Genomic DNA, 26,828 nt, shown 5'->3' on the forward strand with positions numbered 1-26,828 from the left:
AGATGTGGGCTTGGAATGAATTGTGGAAAAGGATGCAACTTGACTACCTGTTTGCCCCAATGGTTACTGCCACGGAACCCACTGCTGCCGCTGGCAGCTGACACTGGGAAACAGGTGCATACAGCTGACTTCCTTTGGTGCAGCATACCCAGAGGGTGACTTTGTTGCCCCCCAGTAGGTATTTCAGGTCTCTGCTGTGTCATGCTTCTTGACACCATGACCTTTTATTAGCTCTGTGTGTCCCTGCGTGACCTACATGACATGTTCCCAACAGCCCTCCCATGTTTGTGGTGCTGGAGGAACTGCTTACTAACCCCTCCCCCACAAGCTGATCACGTGTATCTCTGCTGGTATGCAGTCGACAGCCCCGGTCTGCTCGCTCCCTGCCCGCCAGGTCTGGGGAGACAACCTCAATCTAGAGATTTGTGAGGAACACTGGACGTTTAGTTGCTCCCAGACCAAGGCATTATCCCCAAACTGCAGTTGTGCCTGATGCCCTTTAAATACTTAAAATATACCATGGATGGGACTTGTGGTGGATGTGCGTTGCTTGTGCTGCGCTGTGCCACAGGCTGACTTCCTATACCTTGTGTGGGATTTCCCCAAAGTGTGGGCTATTTGGACTGTGGTGCTTGATGACATAGCAACTATCACTAGCGACCCCCTTGAGCATTCTCCACATTTTGCGTTATTAGGCTATGTTAAGGAAGTCCCCCTGGAGGCCCGCCGACTGACGGTGATTCTACTGCTGCTGGATAACTGCATGGTCGCTATGCACTGAGGCAGAGGGCAGGTGCCAAGCAAGGCTAAGTGGGTTTGAGATGCTGATTCCTGTGTATATTGGGAGCTGATGCCCACCCACTTGTGACCGAAGGACAAATGGGCCCCTTTGGTGACCTATCTCAGACTTCACGACAATGAGTCTGCACATTTGGTGGTTGCCTGACATAGCAACTTGCTTGAGAGTGCACCTACACACTCCTCCCTGCACTGCGATCTGTCGAACAGACCTGTCACAAAGGGGAGCTTCTCTTTCCCCCTGTCAAGCGAGGTGTGATGCCTTAGTATACTAACAATTGGGTAATATAGTGACTCTGCTGAGTGGCAAGTTTTTCCCTTTCCCCCAGTTCCATCTCACCCTGACCACCTGACCACTCCCCTCCTCTCACCACTCACCCAATTTTCCATATGTTTCATATCCATTCCTTATGCATTCTGGAGATGTGGGAGTATCAAGCTGAACAGCTTTGTTATTTATACGATTTCTGAATGCATATTGTCTTGCTCCTATGTTGTAACTGATCCCTGCAACATTCAATAAATACAAGAATAAAACAAAATTATCCTAATATAAGAAAACATAACATGAGATAAGCTAATTTAACATAGTATAACATGAGATGACATGACATAACCTAGGACATAGTGAAGTTGTTAAAAAATATATTTTCTGCCACCTTTGTTGAGTAGACTCTGGATTTCTGCTTCAGGGGGGTGAATCCATACTCAGCAGCAACCACAATTTCTGTCAGGTGAAACACAATCAAACCCCAAATTAACCTGTGCTTAACCCTGTGGGAGGTTGGCATAAAAGTAGTCATACTTAACATGGAGGCAATGTGTAAGTATTTATGCAGTAATTAATACTATAATAATTTGAATACCCAACTCAAGAAATATCCACACCAATTTAGAAAATAGAGTAAAATGTAATGAATAAACTTAGACCAAAATGACAAAACTCTAATCATTTGAACTGGAGGTATGCAATTTAAATATTTAAGTGTAAATAGGGCCAGAAATCACAAAGTGCCAGTTGTGGTTATCTGATGTGTGTACTGGCACAAAGTCAAAGGTTCAGGTTAACCGTAATGGAGCGCAGGCTGGCCACCGGGACCCAGTTGGGCCTGATGAACAAGAGTTTCCTTAAATCCTGGGTGCAGAGCAATATGGGATCCTGCATCAAGGATGCTTCACGCAGTGGTGATTGCTGGGAGCTGTAGAGATGCGATGCAAGGTCCTGCAATGTCGTCTTGGATGCCGTTGATGATGGGCTTGTGATATGAAGTCCTGTATCGAAATACCTTCCTGGTTCGGAAGAAGATGAAGAGCTTGTGATGCGGAGTCCATCAACGATGTCGAGGATATTGTCAAAAAGCGGCTTAAAAGTGAATGCCTGTGTTGAGGATGAGTTGCGCTGCAGCAGTTTCTTTATGGCTGTGGGCAGCGATTCAAAGTCCTGCACCGGGATTGTGTCATGCAGTGGTCCTGATGCAGAATTTGGTGAGGCGATGTATGGTTCAGAACTCCAATGCAGAGTTTCATGTAGACGATGCATTGCAATGCGTGATTACTGCTGGGACCACAGTTCGACTGGTAGAGAACCTTCAGGCCCACTTTCAAGGTTCCAGGACTGGGGTGGCAGCACTTGGGGGGGTAGGAATGACAACTAGCAGGGCCCAGGTGCTAGTTTCTCTATGGAGGGAGCATGTTCTGTCCATGAGGCTTCTGATCAGGAGGCCAGCCAACTAGCACTTGGAGTCACTCTGGTTGTCCTGGGTTCCACATACAATTCTAGTCCTTCTCACTCACACTGTAGGGCCACCGGTCAGCACAGATGGGCAGAAAAGTGGCAGTTCTTCTTGCAGCAAAGCAGTACAGCAGTCCTTCTTCTGAGTTTTCCACAGGCCCAGGTGTGTACTGAGAGTTGGGGTCTGAGGACCAATATGTATACCTTGTGGCCACTATGAAGTAGGAGAAGCTTCTAGAGATTCTCATCCCACAGAAGTGTTTGGAATTTCCTGCCTTCCTGCCCAAGACCCCCTTTTCTGCGGTCATGAGACCAGCATCACAACTCTTTTTGACAGTGCTCAAATAGATTCTTTGTGATGTGCTAGTGTGGTAGGTGCTGGCTCCTCCCCCTCATTAAGTCAGAGTGACCCAGACTGCCAACACCAAGCTTCTTTTTTTACTCACTGTCTAGTAGCAATACACAAAACACAACTGCAAGCTACACATTTTCTTGTGACCCAGGGACAGGTTGGAGGCACCAAATGGTTAAGACAAGAAAATGGCAAATTTCTGGAATTCACACAAGATGAAGGACGGAATGTTGCACAATGGCAAAACATTCACCCCCAGTCACAGATCTGGGTTTAATCCAACGTTATTTTGCTCACCGAGCCACCCCAGATCTTTTGACTGGTTGTGAGTGTTCGATTGGTTCAGATGCTCTGTCCATCACCACCCCCTTTTGTACCGCTTTGTTCGCCATAAGTTGGCAGGGTATGCTCAGACGTGAGTCCCTCGCTCACTTTGCCACTGGATTCAAGCAAGCCTGGCTGAAGACGGCTGAAATGCCAGAAACCGGTCCTAGGAAGCTTGTTTCAAGTCCAGGGAAGGCATGGCTTGGCAGTTCGGGCTGGACTGTTCCCATGAGGCACAGGGTCAGACTGATTTGCACATGGCCATGTCTGAACTGGGGTGGCAGAGTGGGCTAAAGAACGGTGATGGATTAAACCCAGATCTTTTGACTGGGTGTGAGTGTTTGATTGGTTCAGATGCTCCCTCCATCACCACCCCCTTTTGTACTGCTTTGTTTGCCATAAGTTGGCAGGGTATGCTCGGACGTGAGTCCCTTGCTCACTTTGCCACTGGATTCAAGCAAGCCTGGCTGAAGACGGCTTAAATGCCATAAACCGGTCCTAGGAAGCTTGTTTCCGGTCCAGTGTAGGCATGGCTTGGCAGTTCGGGCTGGTCGGTTCCCATGAGGCACAGGGTCAGACTGATTTGCATATGGCCATGTCTGAACTGGGGTGGCAGAGTGGGCTAAAGAACGGTGATGGATTAAACCCAGATATTTTGACTGGGTGTGAGTGTTTGATTGGTTCAGATACTCCGCCCATCACCACCCCCTTTTGTACGGCTTTGTTCGCCATAAGTTGGCAGGGTATGCTCAGACATGAGTCCCTTGCTCACTTTGCCACTGGATTCAAGCAAGCCTGGCTGAAGACGGCTGAAATGCCAGAAACTGGTCCTAGGAAGCTTGTTTCCGGTCCAGGGAAGGCATGGCTTGGCAGTTCGGGCTGGACTGTTCCCATGTGGCACAGGGTCAGACTGATTTGCATATGGCCATGTCTGAACTGGGGTGGCAGAGTGGGCTAAAGAACGGTGGTGGATTAAACCCAGATCTTTTGGCTGGGTGTGAGTGTTTGATTGGTTCAGATGCTCCGTCCATCACCACCCCCTTTTGTACCGCAAATTTCTGGAATTCTAAGAATTTTGACTAAAAATCCAACTTTATCATTTTAAAATGGCCTTTGATTAGAATACTTTAGAAACCAAACACGATCAGTCTACATTCTCCCAAATGAAAGTTATCACTTATAAAATGTAATAAGGTGACCCCATGCTATCCTATGGGAGAGATAGACCTAGCAAAATTAGGACATGTAAAACATAAAAGTAGCTGTCCAACTCTTTAAATACACTGCACCATGCCTTCTGGGCTGTTGAGGGCCTATCCTGAGGTTGACTTAAATGTATTAAAAAGGAAGGCTTCGGTCTTGCAAAAGGTTTATTTTGCCAGGTCGAAATGGCAATTTCAAACACAAGCTGCAATGGCAGCCCTTAGACATGTTTCAAAATGCTGCTTATGTTGGTGGAACAATAAGTGCTGCACACCCATTAGTTGCTTTTAATGTACAGGTCCTGGGTACAAGTGGTACCACTTGACTAAGGACTTACAAGTAATTTAAATATGCCAGTTGGGTATAAGCCAATTCTACCATGTTTAGAGGATAAAGCACAAACACTTTAGCACTGGATTGCAGGGGTAACATGCAATGAGTCCAAAGGCCAACATAAATGAGATAAGCAATAATAGGAGCAGTGAAAGCAAAAGGTTTTGGGCAAACACCACCCTAAGGCTTACAGGTCTACCAACCATATTTTGCCATCACAGTAGCCTTGGATGAATAGGTCTGTAGCACTTGCCCTTCTATTCAGTCATCAAATTGGTGATGAACATACAACACTTTATCATTTTGGTTTATCACAGTAGAATGCTTCCTCACATGATTACACCAGGTCAGTTGCTTAAAGAAGCGAGATGCTAAGTAATTACTACTCGGCAATTGTCCTCCATTGCCCTATAGGAAAAATGTTGCATTTCTGCCTTATGTTATTGGTATTTGTTGCACTGCATTACATTGCACTATGTAGCACTTTATACATGGAGGGTACATTATCATCAGACAAAAACTAGTATGAATACTGTTTCTAGCTACAAGAATGTACATTTGAGCTTGGTAAACTATATTTATATTCATGACATTATACTTTTTATCCGTAGTTTCTTATGTTATGTCTTATAGCGGAAACAATAAAAGCAAATTAATGAACTCTCCAATTTAGGTTTCTTGATCTGCATTTAATTACCTGTTCTACTGACAGTGGAACCCTATTGCAAAAACATGTGATTTTTTTTGCTTTTGAAAAAAATGTGAATGACTGAAAATGAATTAAAAAGAATGCATCAAACAATTTCTATAAACTATTTCCTGTCATGGCCAACAATATCACACCACTGGCAAACATTTGAAGTGGCACAGACCTCTCTTTTACCCTGGCATAATTAGCATTTACCTTATTCATTGCCTTGCCACACCATCTAGTAAAGTTTAAAAATGAGAATCATCAGGGTACATTCATTGTATACACCCTGGACATTTCAGAGTCAAGCTTAAATGTCTATTATGGGCCAAACCTCAACTTTGCTTTATTGCTGGAATTCCATTATACAAAAACAAAACCCTTAGGAGTGGCTGAAAGCATAGGTGTTCAGGAAAACCTACTCACAACACGGAAAGTTGTGTGGTGGTTGAAGAAGGCCAAAAGCAGTTTCTATAATTCACAAAAGCCCACTAGATGACTCTCAATAAGCAATGAAGACCTGACCTATCGTTCCTTAACTAGACCTGTTGTCTGCCTGGAATTTCTTATTTAAACCCTTTTAGTCTACTCATAACAATAGGTTTACTCAGAATTGTTTTCAATAAAGCTTGGCATCAGCATCTGTCTGAATAATAGGGTGATAAGCCCAATAAAATAGGGGCCTCTTGACACAAATCAGTGATTATTGTTCCCTTTGTAGAAGAATTAAATCCAGGAAGCAATAAGAACAAAATGGTGCAACCTCTTTCTTGGAATTATAAATATCAATAGGAACAAAGTTGGATCTCATGGATTTATTTGCCTTCTAGGGTTGCAAGTTTTGCTGAAATTCTTGAATGGAACATGGAGCAAACATCAGTGTGAAGACAAAGCTTAAAATATAGATCTCTAGGTCCAAATGACAAATGGCCAACCCAAGAGTGTGTCAACATCTCCAAAGCAGACGTTTGTTTAGTTTTACATAAACTCTTTGTGCATTGATGCATTACAAGAAAATATAATAATATTTTTCACTTAAACATTATGAGACATCTGACCGTGCTTACTTCCAGTTCATCCTCTTTCTCATTGCTGCCTCCCCTCTGCTGTTTTAACCAATCAATATCTCCTTTTCTACTCTATAATGTTTGTCAAACCCCCTTCACCTTATGGGTCACATTTGGAAATGTGCATACAGCTGGAAAATTAAGGTTTAAAGAGGGTAGTAATTTCAATTCAAGCTCCTAGCTACAAGAGCAGGCACGAGGACTCTTCCACTTTCCATATAGGGGCAAAAGCTGATATTATTGAATCCTGAACACATTCTATTGAATCAACATTGCTTTGTCGATGAGCTCCTTGGTTCAGTTAAGCCATCAAGATGTTCTCCTTTTGTTGACCATCACAACGCTAACTACCTGCAGCATATGTGACATTGGTATTCTTACTAGGCTATGATCCCTCTCCAGCTTTGCCTTAACACTTAAATACCAAACTACTTCACCATGCCACCACTTAATTGAAGTAGTAGCAGATCACATAATTCCTTCATTATAATTTTTGGAGCTGGGGAATTTGACGTGGTTCAGCAATTTACTGAATCAAACCCATTATCATTCACCGCTCAACATTCTACCCTAAGTAGTATTCTGGCCTAGTGTGTTTAGCAGTGGAATCGCAAAGAAAAATCTACTTTTATATCAAATTTAGCATTGATTATCCCTTGGTTAACAGGAGCACTAAAATCAAGCAAAATCTAGGACAATTTGCCGAAAGTTGAGGTTTCCACGGCCTCACAAGTTCTTGAAGATTGTTCAAGCTGCCAGATTACCCTTCATTTTAAAGGAGAATTGTGCACATTACCAGGATTGGACTGGCCTCTAGGGCAATCAGGTAATGCCGTGGAGCTGGTCTGACAGATCAGTGTGTGGAATGGTTCTTTAGCACTTGTGGACCGGTTCTATGGCCAAGAGGGCAGTTTTTACTGTTTATTTCTCTGATATTACCACTTTTTTAGCTACCTGCTTTAGAAGTGGGGGGCACTTTTATTTTGGTGCCTGTGTTTAGTTTTTTGTCTAGTCCGACTTTGCACCTTACTTACATAGCTACATTGCATGCTAAGTTAAATAGAGGCCTTGCTGTCCAGGAGTTCTGCATAAGAAATGCAATTTACTAACTTCTTGTTAATTGCACTAAATTCATGACTCTACATTCCACTAGCTCCACTAATAAGGAACAGAAAACGACCACAATCGATCTTTAACCACACTAAACACTTCACAAAAGAGTAGATTCGCTCACAAGAGGCGTTAGCCAACCTTATATGATTACATGGCCTCCCTGAAATGTCAAAGGATGACTCAAATATTGCAGTCTATGGCCTCAATCAAGGGAAGAGAAATTGTTTCTTCATTCATCCATAAAAGATAAACCATATAAGACTTTTCAAATCTAAATTGTTAAACACTCACTGTACAGAAATGGTAGGACCTGAAGTGCGCCCTATGGAATAGTAAGGACGTGCAACATTTTAGGGTATTTGTTTAGACAGCATCAAGGAATGGCTAGAGTTTAATATGACAGCCAACAAAAAACTGTAATGAACACTGTCTGGAAAGCCGAGTTAAACTCCAACTATATAAAAGCTAAAATCCTCATAATTTTTGGATCTCCTGTATGGAAGAATTATTTTCACATGCGTCCAAAATCCCATCTACTAAAGGAGACACAACTGAACCACAAATGAAAAAGAAAGGGATGGAGTTGAAATATTGGGTTAATTCCTATCCGATCATTTATGCAAAGCAAAAACAGTGGTAAATGAAAAACCTTTTGTCAAATTAACTCTTTAAGGATTTCTCCCAGTGGTATATTCCAGTCATTCAGAGCAGCTTCACACTGGGCATCTGCGAAGCAATAGTCACATTCTCTTTTTTTTTTTTTAAAGAATTTTATTTAACACGCAAGTCATAGAAATTAACATATCCAAATACATAATCAGAAAAATAAGGTGAATCAAATTCAATTCGGTGCAGGTTCATATTGTACGAAACTCAAACAAATGTAAAAAGAAAATAGATCCTAGTCAGGACACATCATTAATAATTACTAAGCCATAAACAAAAAGAACATCCATGATCCAAATCATTGCTGACCTTGCAAAAAATTACCCCATATCTTGACAAACTTTTTTTTTGCTTTAATTCCTCTATTCCTAGCAATAGCATCTTCCATAGTGTAAATTTCACAAACCAATGTCCACCATTCAGTTATATGAGGAGGATTCTGAGAAATCCAGGCCCTAGCGATCACGAGTCTGGCACAAGCCAGTGTGATATTTAGCAGTTCTTTATGGATAGGGCTAACCGGGAATATGGACAATAGCACCACGGCTGCGTTGAGTGAGAAGTTAATTAGTTGATTTTGCGTTAAAATATTTTCTATGTCCACCCAATAATTAGTTAGTGTTGGGCATGAGTATATCATATGTATGAGGTCTGCTGCCACCAGACCACATTTAGGACATTTAGTACGATCGTTATTAAAGTTATTTTGTGCCCATTTAGAGATTTTTAGTGGAGTGTAGTAAAGTTGGCTGACCGTTCTATAGGCTTGGAGTTTCAAGCTGGAAGACTGGACGGCTTTAGTGATGTTGACCAAGGCAGCAGAGATATTCTGAGTTGTCACATTATATCCTAGGCTAAGAGTCCATTTTGATGCCAGTCTAGGAGCTTCGTCAAAGCTTTTCTGACTGAGACACTTGTATCCCAGACTAATTAATGGCTTTCTATACATTGAATAGAAACAGGCCCAAATATCTGAACTTGTAATTTCTATCAAATTCATTTTCCGTACTAGGTAGTCCCTAATTTGAATGTATTTGTATCTCATTTTTTCAGGCAGTTTATACAGAAGTTGCAATGTTTCAAATTGTAAGAGACCATCAATACCATACACATCTCCTAAAGTCTGGATACCGTAGTTAGCCCATTCTTGACCAGTTTTATCTCTAAAAATATCTGGAAGTCCAGGATTGTCCCATATTGGCAGCTCATTGTGAAAAAAAGAGGTGTTACACTTGGTCAACATCTGTTTCCATATGAATACAGCGTCCCTCGCTGTCTTAAATTTAACGCGTTTAAAGTAGTTTGGGTCTTGTACTTTTGCCAGGAATTGTTTTGAATGGTCACCAAGCATAAATTGGTGAAAACAATATTGATTATTAGGGGCGAAAAGGCTACGCAGCCGGCCTAAAAAAGAAGCAAGAAAATAAGCTCTGAAATCTGGGAAGTTTAAACCTCCCTTTTCAGATGAGAGTTTTAATATTGTCATAGACCTTCTAGCCTTCTTATAGCCCCAAACGAAATTACTTAAAATGCCATCTAATTTTTTAAAGAATAAGTTATTAACGCGGCAAGGTATGGAGCGAAATAAATATAAGAACTTCTGCAAAATGTTCATCTTAATCAAATTCATACGGCCTATGAGATTTAATGGGATCTTGTGCCATTTTTTCAAAAGATTGGTAACTTCTTTTAGTAAAGGATCATAATTTAGTGAATTTATATGATCAGTTTTATATGATATCCTTACCCCTAGATATACTGCAGATTGACATAATCCTTGCACAGATAAATTGGCCTGATAATTCATGATAACCTGTGTTTTATTTATATTTAATTTGTAACCTGAAATGATCCCGAAATTATTAGCTTCTATCGTTATCCCTATTAGTGCATCCGTTACATTGGTAGTATAGATAGCTAAATCATCTGCATATGCGGTAATTTTTAAAGTTTTACCTTCATGCAAAATAGGGGCGATCTTAGTTTGAGCTTCCAAAGCGTTAATGAATGGCTCCATGGAGAGAGCAAAAAGCAGGGGTGATAGCGGACATCCCTGCCGTGTCCCCCGCCGAATTGGGAAAATAGAGGAGAGTACCCCAGCATAACTGATTTTAGCGTTAGGATCCTTATATAGTGCCTGAATGCTTCTTAAAAAACGCCCTCTAAAGCCAAACAGCCTTAGAACTCCCCACAAATAGTCCTACCCCACTCGGTTGAACGCCTTCTCTGCGTCTAAAAGTATCATACCGAGTGGGGTGAGACTAGTCGTAGCCACGTCAAAAGCAGTAATAGCCATGTTAACATGCATGGTGGTGTCCCTTCCAATAACAAAACCGTGCTGCTGGTCATTTACCATCTGGGGCATAAGAGGGGCTAGTCGCATAGCTAAAAGTTTAGAATAAACTTTAGCATCGGTGTTTATCAGAGATATAGGTCTGTAAGACCCACACTCCACAGGAGGTTTATTTTTTTTTAAGAAGAACATAATTTTAGCTGTCTTCCAAGAATCTGGTGCGTTCCCAGTAGCACCAATTGCATTAATGACCAAACAGAACAGTGGTAAAATTTCATCTGCATAAATTTTGTATACCTCAATGGGTAGTGTATCCTCACCAGCCGCCTTATTAGATGGAAGAGAGGTAACAGCAAGACGGAGCTCTGTTAATGTGACCTCTTGTTCTAATTGGTCAATACATGTTTGTTCCAAGTATATTGCTTCAGGTAAGTTCTTCCTAATATAAGATTGTAGCTTGGCTTCTGTGCCTCTACTCTCAGGGGTATATAGATTTTCGTAATATGAAGCAAATTGTCCCAAAATTTGTGCTGGTTGAGTATATAAAACATTTTGGGGATCCTTAATAGCTTTTGTTAGGGTTGTTGCCCGATCATCTGCAACTTTATAGGCCAAAAGCTTCCCAACTCTATCTCCACATTCATATTGAGATAATTTATATTTGATAATTTTCTGAGTGTTTTTCTCCCTGAAAGAGCTTTTAAGAGTTGAACGTTGAATTACAAGTTTAGTTTCTAATTGAGTTATACTTTGCGTGTCCATCTCATCAGCTCTAAGTCTGTCTTCTAGTTGTTTCTCAAGTGATAAAATATTAGCTAAGATAGCCTTAGTCTCTTTCTTATGTATAAAGTTTTGTTTGAATACATATTGCTGCGCAACTCCCCTAATAAAAGCTTTGCAAGCATCCCAAACTGTTAGGAGATTAGCAGTATTGATATTAATTTCAATAAATTCCTTAATATGTTCCTTTAACTTAGCTACAAATACTGCGTCTATTAGCAAATATCTAGGGAATGTGAAAAGTCTACATTCAGGCATCCTTTGAGTGATATTAAATATAAGAAGTATGGGGCCATGATCGGATGAGATCCTTGGGAAAATCTCCATATGTCCTGTATCAATAATTTCATCCGAAGCCCACGCCAAATCTATTCGTGAGCACCGTTTATGAGGTGAGGAGTAATAGGTATATCCAGGTATTTCAGGAAACACGTTTCTCCATACGTCTTTAACGTTATGTATCCTTGCTAATTCTAAGATTGCCGCCCTAGTTTTGCGCATACGTCGAAAAATACCTCTTTTTGTAACATCCTGATCATAATCTAGCACACAGTTAAAATCCCCCATCAAAATAAGTTCTCCCTCCCATGCGAGAAGTTCCATGTTTAACCAATGAAAAATATATGGGTCATCGGTGTTGGGCTCATAAATGGCACAAAAAACATATTTACGATTTTCCAACTTCAATTGAGTAATTGCCCAGCGACCCCCATTATCTGCCATAGATTTAATCACTTCTACACATAGTTGTTGTTTCTTCAAAATAGCTACGCCTTGTATAGGAGCATTTAATGAAGTAAATATTAGCATCTCATATCCCAATTGACCCAATAGCTTCTTGTCCTTAAAACAAATATGCGTTTCGGTTAACAAAGCCATATGTGGATCATATATTTTCAGTTCCTCATATATCAAATTTCTTTTGTTTTTATTATTCAAGCCTGAAACGTTCCAGGCTAAACATCTAAAACGCAGCATACGGACAAGTTACTAAATCATAATAGACTGCACCTTTCCTTGTATTTAAACTCATTATTAGACTATAAGATACTACATCAATCGCCCTTGAACGTGTCTTGTCTTTTTCTGTTTTTTCCTCCCACCCTTTCCCCGGGTGTCCTATCCCTTCCCCACAGTCACCCTCTACCTCTGCCCCCCAACCCTTGAAGCACCCCCTCCCCGTGTCTACCCGGAAGCTTACCCCTATCTTCTGCTGCCGCTCTAAGGGCAGCCAGTGAGAAAGATCGCCCCGAGAGCCCCTTCTCTCCGTATTAACCTCATAACAAAAAAGCATCCAAAATCACAAGCATAAAGAAAGTGTCCCAGTGAATTTACCATAAGTCTTACTATCCTAGATTTCCTTACTTTCCATTTTATTACTATTTCTAGTCTCTCCCCCTCTCTCTTATCCTCCTTTTCTTCCTTTTCTTAATCGGTCTATTTTTAAGCATTTGAATTCATTTTAGCGAGTAATTGCTCTGCCTCCTTTACATCATTAAAAAAGTAAGTATGACCAGATTTCATAACTTTGAGGCGAGCAGGTTCTTGGAGAAAAACTGTGGCACCCTTGGATTTGAAAGAATCAATCAATTTACGCAGCCCCCATCGTTTATCCATAGTTATCTTACTAAAGTCCGATTTAACGAAAAAAGTTATATTGTCAAGTGTCACAGGAGTATTAGGTCTAGCTTTTATTGAGACCGCTTGTCTTAGCAAATAGTTGCCGAAGTAAATCATAATTGGGCGTGGATATTTACTTTCCTTGTTTTTTAGAGTTATAGGTAATCTATGCACCCGCTGCAATTGAGAGTCCCAGTCCCAATCGGACAGGTCAGGAAATGCCCTTTCAAATAATTTGACCAGATAGGCCCTGGCATCTGAGCCTTCTGATCCCTCGGGTATGCCAAAAAGTCTCAAGTTCTGTCGCCTCTGTCTGTTTTCCAATTCTTTCGCTTTATTCTGTAGGGACCCAATCATCTCATTGTGCTGATCTACTTGACCAGTAGTAGTGACTAGGGTTTCCTCCACTTTGACAGCCCTTTGTTTTAATCCATCGATCTCTTTTGTTACCCCATTCAGTTTATTAGTAACTTCCTGCAAACTAAGTTGCATCTTGGTGTTATCTTCCCTTAATTGAGGAAATTGTTTTTGAGTCTCTTGATGGTGTATCGTTAACGTTTTTAAGATTAGATCCAAGGAAGAAGATTCAGGAGTTGTTTTAGGAGGGTAAGAAGATGTTACAGATTGCAGAAGGGGGACCTTGTCTCCAATAGCAGTGCTACCCGGTGATTCGTCCCTGAATTTGGACTGAAAATGGTCAAGAGATGGGCAAATTTCATCGGTAGTTGCCATTGAAGATACCTCAGATGTCTCTAAATTTAGATCTTGATCATGATTTATCAACCCCCCATTTTTTATTGGAGGAATTTGCTGATTTTGCTGGTTTTTCAAAATGCCCCCTTCTATGGGAGTAATTCCTGAAGGACACAAAACGGTATTCTTAATAGTCCCTCGCGGTTGCATCCACTTAAGCAGAGGTGTCTGATCTCTGATGGATTTCTCTACTATAGATATTGGTACTGAAGTCGAGGGTAGCATTATAGATTTCAGTTTTCTCCCCCCTTTCTTTGCTTTATTTTTTTTTCTCCCCGCTTCTTAGAACCAGAGGGGTTATTGTCCTTAGCTTCGAGTATGGCATGATCTCGCTTTTCGAACTCTCCTTCTTCTTCGAAAATCTCCTCATACTTGTGCTCATCGTTAGAGTCATTAACCAATATATCTTCTGGCGCCGCGGCACACTCTCCAACTGCTCTCGGTTTGCCCAGGCTCTGATCCCACACCATAGGTTGAACTGGTACTGGCTCTGGTGCAGGTGCCGGTGAAAAAACGCTGTTATTTTCAGTTATTATATCCCTTGAAGCGGGGACCACTGCCCCTGACCGCGCAAAGATAAGTTCCTTAGATAACCCAGTATTAATGTCTTTATCAAATTGGATAACATGATTGGATGGATGGGACTGTGGAGATGGAAACAGAGAAGCAGCATTTATATTGGATTCTTCTTCAAACTCTTCCTCTAGGTTTCTGTCCTGTTCTATCAATGTTCCATTCCACCCCTTCAGTCCCCGCCGATATTTCCGTCTGTACCAAAGCCGCTTCAGCCTCTGTGTCTGCATCTGGGCTCCTGGTAGGGGCAGTGACCACCATTGCTTTACCAAATTCAGTCGCTGCAGCCTGTACAAGACAGCCATCAGCATCAGGGCCCATGGTACCCATAGTGCCCATAGTATCCATCAAAGCGTTCCTGTTTATTAAATATTTGCCGTTATCCTTTAACATTAGTGAGGAAGAACTACCTCTGGAAGGTGTAGATAAAGGTGTAGATAAAGAGAGAGGGTACGAGGGGATGGATTGAGACTTACCAGCGTTGTCAGCATTAGTCTCTGTATTGCCGGGACTTTCAAGGGCATTAACAACTCGCCTCGGCGCCCTCGCCACTACTGCGGGTGAGATCGGCTTAATCATTTTGAATACCAGAGCGGAACCTTCTTCAGCGCTTTCTCCCGAGGGAACACCTTTCCCTGCTCGATTCTGTCACGCTGGGTTTTTACGCGTCATTAGCGCTGCCTTTTTTGTTTTTCTTCCTTCGTGAATCAAAAAAAAAAAAGGGGGGGGGGGAACCAGAGACAGCCGCAAACACAAGTCCTTAAACCAAGTCTTTAAACCTCTCTCCCTCTCTCCTCCTTCCCCTACAGCAATCCTTGTACCGCAAAAAAAAAGGTACAGCAACTCACCACAGCTTCGTTGGTTCGTTTGTTCTTTGGCTTCAACAGTCCCAAAAAAAAAAGAAACCGAAATTGTACTAGAGACAGGTGAGCTTTGCTGAAAAACTGTAAAGCTATAAGCTATAAGCTATAGAACTGAAGATTATAAGCTTGGCCGTGGAAGGACTTTCCCACTGCTCCTTTGTTGAATCCTTTACAATCTCAATCTCAATCTTTCACCCGCTTCCGTGCCTCCATGTCAGCATGCTGGGAAGATGTCGAGAGGGGCGAGAAAGCACCGAATGCAGAACGCTGTGCAGTTCCCAAAGCTTCCACCGCAGTTGACGGAGGAGCAGTGCACTCAGCTGCAGCAGCCCTGCGCAGCCCGACCCGTCTCCACGCCCCCAACGAGGCAGCAGCGAGCACAGCCACTCGGTAACTCAATCACCTGTGCAATTTCCACCGCGATTGATAGAGCGGCGGTGCGCTCAGCCTGCAGTAGCCCTGGTCAGCCCGTTCTGTCTCCTCGTCTCCAGAGCGGCGGTGCGCTCAGCCTGCAGTATCCCTGGTCAGCCCGTTCTGTCTCCTCGTCTCCAGAGCGGCGGTGCGCTCAGCCTGCAGTAGCCCTGGTAAGCCCGTTCTGCCTCCACGTCTCCACGAGGCTGCTGCGAGCACAACCATCAATCCATCAATCCCAGGTAACTCAAACGCTTTCTCTATACCTTCACGGTGCTTAGATAGTATACTTCATTCGGCGAAAGAAACGCCAGTTCATCTCGGAGTACAGAGTACGGAGCTCAATCGGGAGCGACCACTCAGTGGCGTTTCCAATCCGCCATCTTGCTTTCAGTCACCAGCTATAGTCACATTCTCATAAATAAACATCCTTTTTATTTGACTCTATCACACTAATATACGCCAGAAACCCAATTTCATTTAGGACCATCAGTATGACACATTGCAAAGCCCACCAGGTCACAATGGTGAGCTTGAACAAGTTTCGATACTGTGTCGAGGAGTATCAAGTCATACGCCCATTTCATTTCTAAAAAAAATTCCATACTGGCTTATGCATAAAGCCTTTGTTCTTTTCTATTTTATAAATATTTCCCCCTGTCACAAGGTAAACGGTTTACAGCATTTTCATATTTCTCATTTACTTCTGATTCAATTTACCTATGGATACATCAATTAATCCTCCCACAGCGCAGAGGTTCATGACACCTAATGCCCATTCCACTGTGCAAGTAAGGTTCCTCAAAGTAGGGGAATATACAGAAGTTATGTCCAGCCACCCCGTGAGTCAGGGAAGGCTGTCCAGAGACTCCATAACAATTTAGGTTGCACATCACTACCATGCGGTGGTACCTCATGGGTGCAATTTGAACATTCCAAAACTTAGAAATTCAACAACTCCACCATTGCTCATTAGAAATGCCACTCTTTGTTTTCCTTTTGTCCGGTATCCTACAAGGGATTTTATTTCAAAATAGTAAGACAAAAGTTATCCATATCATTTATGAGTGCCCAAACTAATGGCCTCAAATATATGGATTTATAAATAAATTGAAAAAATCTAAAGTGAAGAAATCAATCAGCAACACGTGTTTACCTTTTTTTGTAGAACGTTATAGTCAAATAGTTAAATTCAAAGTGTACAAAACAATATTCACCTTAACATATTGACAGAGATTGGCAATCTTCCAGATAAAAATGTCTAATATTCACTTATGTAACACATTTCAAAAGCCTATTAGAAATAGAATTTTTTATTTCACATTCAATAAATAAAATTCTAAATAACAATGTATTCACAGAAAATGGGTTAAACTGGTCGACGTTTCAGTCTTGTCATGTGTTACATCTAGTTGACCATCCTCAGGACAGAAAAAGCCTTATGTGAACTGAAGACCCCTTCAAGACTAGATCATTGTAGGACCTTACAGTAATTAGTTCCAGTAGGTTATAAATTCATTGAAAACATTTTTGCCATCAATATGTCATGAACAAATTAAAGTTGATAAAATGTTTCGCCGTCATAAATTGGCGTGTCTACAATGAAGCTTAAATTGTCACATACATGTGGCGCCATCTGAGTTTGGCATCCCGGAAGAGAGAAACAAAACAGCTGCTCTTATTGTGACTCTTCGTTTTTCTGGCTGCATATTTCACAATAGTGCCTACTGTCAAGGGTTTAGAAATTCAGAGAAGAGAACTTCTATCTAATAAACTATGAAATACAAGGGTTGGCACAAAATGAGTGCAGCTGTTACTGTTAAAAATTATAATAATCTTTTTAGTACTGAGGCAACAGTAAAGATAAACGTGTTTGTATGCTTACGTTTTTTTCACAATTTTAATATCTATATAAAAGAGCTGTGGAAAATCCTGGATGAGAGGGATATTGAATTAAAGATTTGCAAAAAGTGTATTGACCTAAGAGGACCATTCAGTAATGTAGATGGAGAACAGTGTGAAGATACCTGCTTCCAAGTAAGGGATCATTTGTTGTCTGGGGTCGCACCCAACATTGAATCTGTGATCTAAAACATTCAGAAGACATCTTTTGTCTCTTCCTGAAGACAAACGAATGATGCCAATTTGAAGTACAAGGCATATGATACTAAAATGCACTTTTAAAAATGTGACATCTTGTTTTGTATTATTTGACTTGCGTTGAGGCATAGTTTTGCTGCATTTTGTGTGCTGTCCTCCTTTTTTAGTCGTTCATTATTATGTTCCATTTGTCTTAATTTATTTTTGTTTCCATTTTATCCTCTACTATCCCTGCCTTTCCTTTTGCCAGAGCATTAAGTACCCTATTTTTTAAAAAAATGCTCTGTGTAGTTTTTGTTCTTGTTTGCAAAGGTCAGCCAATAAAATGCTTAAATGTCACTGAAACTGAACTGCATTAGAGTGTGTAAACACATACACATACCACTCCCCCATCTGCCTACACCCACATCTTCTGCAGTTATATGAACTGCGGAAAAACAGAGAGCGGTACATTATTCGATCTGCTGTCAAGAGCATTGGCTCTCGTTGAAAAACACGGAGGTCTCATGCAAATACACAAACAGACGGCTGCAAAAGGCAGCGTGTGATCTGCCAATGTTTTGATTTCTGCAGCCACAACATTGCTTTAGTAGGCACCTCGAGCAGCTGGAAAAACAAAATGGAGGCAGAAGGAGTAGCACTGCAGTGTGCAATCACAACATACTACGCCTCCTCTTGGGCACCTATGGGTGCTCTGAAGAAAACACTGCTGCCCATGCCCTGACCCCTGCAAACACCAACCCCAGGTGTCCACCCCAAGGGCTTCTTGTGTCCACCAGTGAATGACCAAGCAGTGCGGTCTGCAGCAGGCAACGATAACAAGGCTTTTTAGATTGAAAGCACAAAAGCAGTGCTCCAAACATTATTTGTGATGGCATGCGTATGCATGACACCAGTCTTTCCTTGCACCTGCTTTCCTTCTTCATCCACAAACATCAACTTATACCAAACTATTGTAAAATGCATTATGGCAGTGTCAGTCTTATCACATTGATTACCTGGTAGAGACTACACAGTGCACTTGAAAACATTTCTTAGGACCTTATCTAGGGTTTGGTGGGTGAGATATTCTAGTTACAATGTACTCGTAATACAGCGATCCATCATGTTTGTAAAGGCTGTCACATTAATTCTCAGCTTTTCGAATGTGTAATGAGTTTATTGTGATTTTGAGGCCCAGATCTTTGGCTGGCACTATTTAATTTTCTTAAGTAAGTGATGGTAGTGCCTACTCCTAACACTTTAAACCACTATATTATGAAAACAGGATTCAGAAGGCAGTCATGTGTGCCACGATATTTTGTTAATATTTGTTATGTGGCATCTTGTTGTGATAGTGGCATCTATTGTTTTTTGTGATACTTTGTGTCTGTGCTGCATTATTGCATTGTGATTGTGTTGATTCACTTAGCAATGGGGTTGTCCCTACCCCCCACAAATCCGCGGTTATTATCCCTATCTTAAAAAAGGCCGGCGCCGACCCATCATCCCCTTCGAACTATCGCCCCATCTCTCTCTTGCCTTACTTGGGTAAGGTTTTAGAAACCCATGTGACCAGCACCCTGAGCACCCACGTGGAGATAAATCAGTGCCTCTCCCCCTGCCAGGCGGGCTTTCGGCCCCTCCACTCTACGGAGAAGGTGGTGATCTCAGTGATGGACGGGCTACGTGAAGGCATCGATACCAACCTCCCGCAAGCCCTCATTCTCTTAGATCTGTCCGCCGCTTTTGACACGGTGGACCACTCCATCCTCCTCACCCGTGTCAGGGCGGCGGGCATAGAGGGCTTAGCCTTCGCGTGGCTCGAGTCCTTCCTGAGTGAGAGGGCTCAGGCGGTCCATCTTGCCGGCTTCACTGCTGCTTCCCGCAAGGTAGTGTGTGGTGTCCCTCAGGGCTCTTCACTTTCCCCTCTTCTGTTTAATTTATACATCTACCCCCTCATTTTTATGTTGCAGCAGCTCGAGGTCACGGTGTTTAATTACGCCGATGACCTCCAGCTAATTTTTAACCTTTCCCATTCTTCCTCATCCGCCCTGAATGTCCAATCTGTCATGTTGTTCATTCAGGACTGGATGAACTGCAACCACCTCAAACTCAATCCGGACAAGACGGAGCTGGTCTTGACCGGAGGTGGTTGCAGCCCCTGGTCTCCGTCCCACTGGCCCCCTTCACTTGGTGTTCCCCCACTCCCTGTTCCCAAGGTCAAAACTCTCGGTATCCTCCTTAATTCCCAACTTTCTGTTCACTCTCAGGTTAGCTCTGTTGTGTCCTCTTGTTTTTTTTCCCTTAGGACAATCAGGAAGATCTCCCGCTTCATTTCCCTCCCGGCTCTAAAAATCATCGTGATGGCAATGGTGCTCTCACGCCTTGATTATGGCAACATAATCTATAATGGCGCGCCGGCCTATGCTATTCACCGTCTGCAACTAGTGCAGAACCAGGCTGCTCGCCTGATTCATGGCCTGCCTAAATTTTATCGTGCCACCCCTCTACAGCAGGCACTACACTGGTTGCCTGTGAAAGAGAGAGCCTTATTCAAACTTGGCTTCCTCACCTTTCAGGCCAAAATGGGCACCGCTCCGGAGTTCATATGCTCTGCCATCAAGCCTTACATGCCGGGTAGAGAACTCCGCTCCACCCACATGGCACTCCTGACCACTCCACGATTCAAAAAGAAGAAGGCTGGTGGAACAAAATTTTCTGTCCTCGCCCCAGCTTTCTGGAACTCTCTCCCTGTGGGACTGCGCACCTCATCTTCCTACATAGAGTTCCGAAAAAGTCTTAAAACCTTGCTCTTTTCCCGTGCCTTTGCTGCCTAATTTCTCCTTGCCACTGTTGTTGCTCGCAATCTGAAAAGCGCCATGAAACCGCTTGGTAAAAGCGTGCTTAATAAATATTTTTAAATTCAAATTCAAATTCAAATTGTGTTGTACTGCATTTGTGTCGAATGCTAATTGTTCTGTTGTGTTGTTCCCTGTTATATTTCAAATGTTTTGTTATGTTGTTTTGTTTATGTTATTGTTAAATATTCTGTCATTCACTTTACAGATGCCAAACAGATTGCTGCTACTTCAGCTAAAAGCAACATATGCCTTGAAAGTAACCCTGGGTAGGAACTCCGCTCCGCTGGCGGAGCTTGCAGAGTTTTGCATACTCCCAGTTCCACGGAGAACGCAAAGTTCATGCAAAACTTCCCACTCCGCAGCGGAGTGGAGATCAGCCCTGAACCCTCCTGCCTCCACACCCCTCAATAAATATTTTGTAAAATAAAAATGAAAATTAAGGTAAATAAAACACACTTACCTTCACTCCTGCATCTCCGGGCTGCCCTCCTCCTCCTCACTGTGGTCCTGCAGAATCCCCTACGTCAGACATATGTCATGGTAGGACTGCGTATGTGCATGCAGTCCTACACGACGTACATCTGACGTAGGGGATTCTGCAGGACCACGGCAGGGAGGAGGAGGGCAGCCTGCAGACGCTGCGATAAAGGTAAGTGTATTTTATTTACCTACATTTTTATTTCTATTTTATAAATATTTATTGAGGGTAGTGGAGGCATGGAACGGCGCTCCACAGTGGTGCTGCCCAACTCCTTGGAGCTGTGCATAGAGCAACTCTGCCTGCTCTGCCCTGTGTAACTTGAAAGTTCCTGTGACAAGTGCCATTTTACCATTGCCCGAGGTGGTAAAATAGCACTACATCCATTATTCAACTACTTAAGAAGCCAATCAGCCCAAAACTGTGGCCAAGACTGACTCTAAACTTAGCTCTCACACTTTTCGCTATACTTTATAAGGCCTTGGAAAGCAGATTCATATTAAAACAATCATTAAAAGGTTTATGCTGGATAAATACTGATGATGCGAAATATTTGAAAACACCTTTATGACATAGGTACCGATTTTAAGATACAAAGAACTAAGGGCCAGATGTATGTGGGCCAATACCGGTCGGTAACGGCCGAAATTCGGTAATTTCGGCCATTACCGACCGGTATTGTTCATTCGGGATGTAAGGGACCAAAAAGTAGCTGAATCGGTAAAGTTTCCGAATCGGTAAAGTTACCGAATCGGTAACCTTACCGAATCGGTAAATATACCGAATCGGAAATTTTACAGAATCGGTAAATTTACCGAATTGGAAACTTTACGATTCGGTATATTTACTGAATCGGTAAAGTTTCCGATTCGGTAAATTTACCGAATCGGAAAATTTACCGATTCGGTAAATAAGAAATGGTTAAAATGAATTTCGAGATGTAGGTCCCCTTTTAAATACAGAATTTGCATGAAATTCGGTATTTAAGAGTCGGTATTTACCATGGATTGAAAGCAGGTGGTAACCAGGTGCAGGCTATAAAAAAGGACCCAAAATGCACCAGAATGGCGGCATTCTATGTCATTACGAGGCGGCTATGGCTCCAGGCAGAAGGAGAGAGGGTCTGGAGGAGGGAGGAGCAGGTGTATAGGCAGAGGATCACACTATTCCAGCTCACTGAGCCTGAGATCCTACAGAGGTACAGGCTGGCCCCACAAACAATCCTAGACCTCATCAGGGACCTACTCCCACTATTGGACCATCCTACCCCAAGGGCGCACGCCATCCCACCCCATGTGCAGGTGCTGTGCAGCCTACACCTGCTTGCATCTGGAAGCTACCAGAGTGTGGTTGCTGCGGTAGGTGGGGTGTCCCAGAGCTCTCTGTCCCGTTTCTTGACAAAATTCCTTGATGCCATGTTGCAGAGAATGCAGCACTACATTAGCTTCCCTGCTACGCATTCAGAACTGCTAAGGAGGAAGACAGACTTCTACCAGATGGCTCAGTTCCCTAACATCATTGGCTGCATTGATGGTACCCACATACCAATATGCCCACCTGCTGCCACAGAGTACATTTATCGGAACCGTAAATCCACCCACACCATAAATGTACAGGTGATCTGTGATGCAAAATACGTGATCACTGACATAGTAGCCAAATTCCCAGGGAGTACCCACGACTCCTACATCTTCCAAAACAGTGGAATGTATGAACGCCTGACTGCGGGGGAATTTGGCGAAGGATACTTGCTAGGTGAGACACTGTGTGGAATTCACTTGAATCGTATAACTGGTGGATGTGTGTGAGCATGTGATTAATGTCAATTTCTTATTACTAATAGGGGACAGTGCATATGCCCTCCGGTCCTTCATCCTCACACCCTACCTCAACCCAACAACACCAAGTCAGAGGAGATACAACAGGGCACACAAAACAACTAGAAACATTGTGGAGCGCACCTTTGGCATGTCGAAGAGCAGGTTTCGCTGCCTCCATAAAAGTGGAGGGGCCCGCCAATACACACCTATCACCTGCTGCAAAATGATTGCAGCTTGTGCAATGTTGCACAACCTGGTGGTCAAGAAGGGCACAGAAGTGGAAATCTCAGATTATGAGGACCATGACGACGAGGAAGCAGTCCCTGAACCACACTCATCTGGAGGACCAACATCAACTGATGGCAGACACAGACGTGAAGAGGTCACACGCAACTATTTTTAAGTAAGTAAGGAGACAAACACAGGCGTAGAATGCTGCCTCAATAGTTTAATTTTGTAATGACGTTTGTTTTTTAAAGCACAAAAGTGCAACAAAAAGCATTCAACTGCAATGCTCTCAGTTCTGGTTAATTTCACCATGAACTGTGAAAGTTATTTCCTTGCTCGCTTCCCAGTAACACTAGTAGGTTGTTCAACCTGCTCACTGTCTTGCTGGCCTGTGGCCTCAGCAGGGCGCCTGCTCCTCCTAGTTTCAGTTACAGGGGTGCTTCCAATGCTGCTCCTGCTCGTGCTCTCCTCACTTATAGGCACATCCAGAGCAGCTGTGTGTGCAGTTTGTGCATTCAACAGCGCCTCAAGGGCACTGGTCATCCTGCCCATGCCCCTGGTGACCTCATTTGTGTTTTGTGTCATGGCCTCCTGCATGTTGGAGCTCCTCCTGCATAACAGGGATGTGGCAGTGGCCAGGCGGTTGATGGCTGTACTTTGGACATGTGCACGACGCCTATCCCTGTGCCATGCAGCAAAATCATTGTCTAATTTGGTGCATAGTAGCTGCACCGAGTTGTTCATTCCCTGCATCCCTGCTGCCATCTCCTTGTTGACCTGTACCATCTACTTGTTGACCTGTACCATCTCACTGATGCCCTTTCCTATCTCTCCCATGTGACTATTCAGGGAGCTCAGCTGTAGTTGGCATGCCTGGATGGCTCTTCCCTGCATCCTTTGTATCCGCACCATGCTCCCCTCCAGACCAAGGAACACACTTCCACCCTCAACTGGTGCATCTGCTGGCCTTTCTTGCACTCTGCGGCGTCTTGCAGTACCATGGCCTATCCCTGCACTGGAGTGTGTTGTGCCACGGCTCACAGCTACAGGCAAGTTCTGTTGTCCGTCACCCTCCATGTCAGCTGCTACGGACTCCAATTCGGGGAGTGGAGCCACAACATGCCTCCTGCCTGGTTGTGATGGGGGTATGACATCATGCTGTGATGCTGGCATTTCTGGTGATGACAGCAGGAGAGGGGACTGTGATCTGCTAGGGGACGCCAGCAACTCTTGGGCCATTTCTGTGTCCTGGGCAGGTGGATGGCTACTTGATGCAGCTTTCTCCTGTGGTACGTTGGGGGTACTTTGTCCTGCATCCTCCCTCTCCTCCCTCTCAGGTGGTGTCCCTTCAGCCTCCTGCGAGCGCCTGCGAGACGTTTCACCTGTGGACATATGAGCGTGCATTAGCTAAGCGCTACAGTCTCACAGTCACTACAATTAAATAATTATCACATTGGCCATGTTCTGCATGCAGTCATTACATGTACTAATTGGTTGGTGTGCTGTATGACATGTCCTTACATTTCCTATCTACATATCCCATCATGCATTGGCCCTGTATATTGCTAGCAGTACTGGAGTTGGGTTCACTTGCCCACTAAGGGTACAGGTAAGGGTGTTGCTATTGGGGGGAATGCAGTGCATTTGTCTTACCTTTTTTGCTTGCAGCTCTGGCCGACCTGTCTACTTCTCCCAGTCCGCAGACGCTGTCTGATTCTAGGGTTGAGGCCACCATCTCCTCCAGGTCAGTCAGGGGGGGTGCTGGGTTCTTGCCTCTGCCTGTTTTTGATGCCTGCTTGTGTTGTTCTGCCATTTTCTTCTTTGTTTGGCTCCTCAGGTCATAAAAACGTTTTTTTAGGTCATCTATGTCCCTGGTGGTCACCCCCACGGCATTCACTTTCTCCATAATGTCCAGCCAGATTTTTCTTTTGGCTGATTCAGCCACAGTGACTGCCTGCCAAACAATTTGTGGTGCACCTTGACCACCTCCTCCACAAGGACCTGCAGCTCCATGCTGCTGAATTTCAGCTTCCCCCTCCTCTCAGGCTGCTCTTTTTCTTGGCTGCTTGTCATTTTTCACTTTTAAAAGTGCTCCAAACCCTTTCTGTTGCTCCTGCACTCTGCTCAGCTCCAACTGCCTTTCCAGAAGCTTCTAATTAGTTGCAGCTGCCTGTGTAGCACTTCCTGGTAGGGAGGGGGAGGGTGGTGGCACCTGATTGGCTGCCTACTTGAGTTTCACTTTTGTTAGCTTTCCGAATCGGAATTTACCGAATCGGTATTTACCAAATCGGTTAAATACCGATTCGGTATTCCCCATTCATTCCTATGGGCCTTTCGGCCCATAGGAATGAATGGGGAATACCGAATCGGTACCGATTTGGTAAATTCCGATTGTCCGATACCGAATTTTACCGAATCAGTATTTTTTACCGATTTCTTACCTAGATCCCATTTTCAGATTCTAAAATACCGATTCGGTAAAATTCGGTATTTTAGTATCGGTAAAATGGATTTACCTACATCTGGCCCTAATTGTTCACATTGCATGTAAAATGAGAAAAGACAGCAATAGAGACAGGTGAAGTAACAGCACTGTAAAAGTGTGCTTGAAAGAGTTAGAAAAGGAGAAAATACATTCATAAATAGTTATGATGCTTACTAATTGGTTTTTGTTAACAAAGTATGGGCCTTATTCCGAGTACGGTGGTCCTAGGACCATCGTACTTGCTGTGGTGGTCTGAATCCCGGCAGCATTTCAAGTATGGTGGTCGGATGGCCACCTCCGCTAGGATCCAGGACCCCGCGGCGGTGGTGCAACACAAAGGGCAAGAATATGCTGGTGGTTCTGCTGCAGCACCTCTGGGCATATTCTGAGTTGCATTTCCACCACCCATTTCATAGCAGTGGGCCCGCCTTTAAAAGGATGGCAGAAATTCAACTAAAGGGGCCCTCAAAGGGTCCTCTGGTGCTTCTGGGCCTGGAGTTGTATGCGGGGACACATGTTGTGCTCACTGGAATTGCACCCCCTTTCCTGCACAGTGTGGCATGCACGACATGGTGCATGCCACTCCGTGCAGGAATGTGTTGCAGGCATTGACACTGCACCAGTCTGTTGTAAAGGCTCTGCTATGTGTCTAACACAGCCGCCACCATGAGACCGCCGCAGCATCGCCCGCTCACCCTGGATTCAACTCAGAATCCAGCAGTTGGGTGCATGAGGGGCTTGGCAGTACTCCAGCGGTGGAGGTGCTGCAGAAGGACTGCCAAACTCGTACTAACGCCCTATGTATAAGATGATGTATTAATTACTCATCAGTTGATGAGACTAATGATCTAATGGTGTGACTTAGCATTTCTATTGTCTTTCATTGAAACTCATTATGAACAAAATATGGTGTAACAATATGATAAAAGTAGTTAGGAAGTTGAAATTTATAAATGTGATAGTAGAGACTATAACAAATATAAAGGGTAAGAAACAATTTTAGTAAAATGATTTTCAAGAATACATTTCATGTATGGATGTTGATAAATTGTGGCAGTAGGCCATAGCTAATGTTAATCAATTTTGTGTAACAATACAAAGGTGAGACATTTATTATTATTGTCTTATCATGAAATGATGATTTAACTGCATTATATTTGATTCTAATTGAGTTTAATTAATTGAAAGCTGACATATGCTTTTTTCTAAGCAAAAGAATTAGATATTGTTGCGTGTTTAACCCCCCAGCGACCCTCTACCAGGTAGTACGAAAGCCCTATGCTCAAGCTGGCAGCAGAGGGC

Source organism: Lissotriton helveticus, chromosome 7 (assembly GCF_964261635.1).
Source record: "Lissotriton helveticus chromosome 7, aLisHel1.1, whole genome shotgun sequence".
NCBI lineage: Eukaryota > Metazoa > Chordata > Amphibia > Caudata > Salamandridae > Lissotriton > Lissotriton helveticus.